The sequence below is a fragment of the Apium graveolens genome, chromosome 8, assembly GCF_009905375.1.
Source record: "Apium graveolens cultivar Ventura chromosome 8, ASM990537v1, whole genome shotgun sequence".
In the NCBI taxonomy this organism is placed as follows: domain Eukaryota; kingdom Viridiplantae; phylum Streptophyta; class Magnoliopsida; order Apiales; family Apiaceae; genus Apium; species Apium graveolens.
This window is the reverse complement of record NC_133654.1, coordinates 53,563,514-53,567,156: the sequence shown is the minus strand read 5'-3', so window position 1 is coordinate 53,567,156 and position 3,643 is coordinate 53,563,514.

Here is a 3,643-nt window from a genome sequence, read left to right as displayed (position 1 = left end):
CAGTAGAGCTAAAGGCATAAGTGAGGGTTAATAGGTTTTGGATAATTTAGGAAAGGCACATCGAGTTAGGAAGCCAAAATTAGAAGACCTTGTCTAGTTTAGCGACCAAGTGACTTAAGTGGTGAGTCGAGATCATCCAAGCCTAGTGTTGCATTATGGTATATATGGTGTTATTTGGTGTTAATATATGATATGTGAATATGTGGCTATGTGTGTAATTTTGTAATTTAAAAGTGAATATAAAATTAAGTGCGTATAGGCCTAAATGCCATCCGTGTTTAATTTCAAGTTGTAAATAGGTTAAGATGGTAAGAATATATTATAATGAGGATTATTATTATTATGTAGGATCTCGAGACGAGGGAAAACTTGCCATAAAGGTCGAGTGAAGCTCCAGTTGCTCCTACCAGTCAGACCAGACCAGCCTTTCTCAAGGCAAGTGATTCAACTTGACCTTCGTATTTACTGCTAATAGTTCATACATTGCTACAACTATCCTGTCATTTGATATATTAAATCAAGCATATCTTATGTTTATCTTTGAATTATATAGAGAGGCCATGAACCCTCGAGTACGTATTGCAAGTAGTTCAAAAGTCTTTTCATGATAGTTGAATGCCATGATAAAATAAAGAGTTGTTATAATACTTGATTGATCCTCTTGATTAACATGCTAATGATTCCTAAGTATTAATATCTCACCCTGAAACTTGAACCCCTATAGAACCTTACCTTGAACTCTGATAGTCAGATATTTACCAACGTGATTCCTCATTGATTGATACCCTCTTTCTTATCCTAAAGCTTGACAATTCTGATATATTCTGAGTTAAAGATCATTTCTGCATACCCTAACACCCTTAGTATTCATGAAGCCTACCTTCTTGATGATCCAGCACTTGAACCTTGATGAGAAACCATTGCTTAAAGCCCAATTTGGCATTACCCTTTTATAATATCCAATAGCCTCACTGAATTCCCTTGTCTAAATCTTTGAGATATGAAAACCATTCAGTTACTTTAATAGAGTATAGTTTTGTGAATCATGGCCCTGATATTTAGTACCATATTTCCCGTGTTTCGAGTTGATCTATATTCCCTTAATAAAAAATGTTTACTTTTAAAAGAGATTTTGTTATAATTCGGCATCAGTTTTTGAAATAAATAAAATGTGGGTTTTCAGTCCCAAAGGGGGATAAATGTTTTCCTTGAATAATGGATCTGGACTGAGACGCGAGTCCTTTCCACACTTATATTAGGCTTAAAAGTTGCCTAGGGATTCCCGTTAATGTATTAGAACCCAGCGAGGTTCGGGATTACTTCGCGGCTGATCACCGGCTGTAATCCGTAGCGTCATAAAATGATTTTGATTAAGACATGATTTTAAAATTGTTTTGATATAAGCAAAATGATGCCATCTCACACAGTTTTATCTCTCGTTACCATTGGTTATGTCTTTCCATTGTCATTCTTTAATGTATATCTCGATTTATGTTTTGTGTCATACTGTTAGCACTTGTTGAGCATTTGGCTCACTCCTTGCTTTACCGTGATATTACAGCTAGCAGCTATGGTTAGATTCAAGCAGACTGCCCGTAAGACCTGTGATGCTGATGCTTATGTTCGAGCTCAGGTAGAATAAGTGATAGTAGTTTGTGTGAGGACTCGGTATTCAAAATCAGATGTAATAGTTGGTAGTATTGGGCTGTTCCAAACCCTAAACTGTAAGATCTTGGACTTGGTTGTGTTATCTCTTTTAAAATTTTGTAATAACTATATTTAATTTGCTGTTTAAGTTGGGGGCGTGACTGGTTTTGGTATCAGAGCTACGGTGTAGAGTCCCTGGACAGCCCAAATAGGTTATAGGATATGTGTGTAGGTTATAGATAATATGCGAGAGAGTAGGTTAAGTAAATTATTATTAATACTCCTCTTATTGGTTGTCAGCAAAGGGCGCATTCCTCGTCTTCCTCTGGGTCGGACGACACTATTGCTTTCTCCGTGTATGCTGAGTTGAGGCGCGAGTTCGACATGCTTCAGGGCAAGTACGACCGACTGATAGACCGACTGAACAATGTGTATCCGGACAGCCGAAACTACGAAGGGAAGCCCAAGGAGCAGATGACTGCGAGACTTGAGACCTTGGTTCAGTACGTCAACACTAAGCTTGACGAGATGCCAGCGTACCGGGACTGTACCAGCCAGTATGTCATTCAGATGGTGGCGGATGAGCTCCAGAGCATTGTGAAGACGCTTCGAGAGGAAAAGACTACCAAGCCCCGTTCAGATGGAGTGGAGCCTTAGTTCTTTCCATTTACCTTTCATGTTGTTGTACTATCAGACTCTATGGAATCCCCAGTTGTTTCCGTTATTTCCTTTAAATAAGCCTGTTATTCCTAGAATCAGACTTTGTCCCAATCCTATGTATTGTGACCTTTAAAATTTCAATAATTATGTGCTATTGTTCCATTTGCTCTCAACTGTTATTTTACATTTTTATCATCATATCTGCTTAATTTGGAAACTTGACCCCATATGTAAATGAGAATGCCATGCGATACCCTCGAATCATTTTATCATTCATATTTGTTTTGACACAACTCTTATTTCAGGATCATGCCTCCCAAAAAGAAGAACCCAACAACCACATCCACCACAGACCCAAACATTCTTCGATTATTGGAAACTTTGCAACAGCAAACCAATGCTATAGCTCAACAACAACTAACTCTTCAACAACGAATTGAAAACCAAGATAACCATGAGCCACACCAACCACCTGAACCACCAGTACCACCTAGACAAATTGTCACTTTCAAGGCTTTTCAGAATGTGAATCCACCTGCATTTCATGATACCACTGATCCAGTGATAGCTAACACATGGATCAAGGAGATGGAAAGGGCTTTTGAGTTGGTACAGTTAGGAGACGATCAGAAGGCGCCGTATGCTACTTACTTCTTGAAGGGAGAAGTCATCTATTGGTGGGAATCAGTAAAAGCTATGGAAGTCACTCAGCAGGTTTCTTGGGAGAGATTTAAGAAGTTATTTCTGGACAAGTATTACCCTAAGTACATGCAGAATCAGATGGAGCTAAAATTTCTTGAGTTGAAGCAAGGGAACATGACGGTATTGGAGTATGAGAAGAAGTTCACTGAGTTGTCAAGATTTATGACAAAGTATACCAGCACTGAGGAAGAAAAAGCAAAGAAAGTTCAGCAAGGATTGGAGCCTTGGATCAGAGATAGGGTGGCTATGTTGAGCTTGAAACTTATGCGGGAGTAGTACAGAAAGTTGCTCTGATTGAGAATAATGGGATGCAGTCAAGGAAAGAGAGGGATAACAAGAAAAGGAAGGTTCCATTTTATGGAGAAAAGTCTGAAGCAGGAAGTTCACAAGATCGGAATGTAAAGAGGATTGGTTTCCAGAAGGGCGGAAATTTTCAAAAGAAAGGAAATTTGGGTAAAAGGCAAGAATCGAAAGGGAACAATCAGGCAAGCCAAGGGCAAGTTGGAGAAAACAGGTTCCAGAGGCCAGGATGCAAGCACTGCGGAAGAAGGCACCCCGGAGTGTGTAATAAGCTGAGCATGACATGCTACAGGTGCAATCAGAAGGGACATTTGGCGAATGAATGCAAGATGCC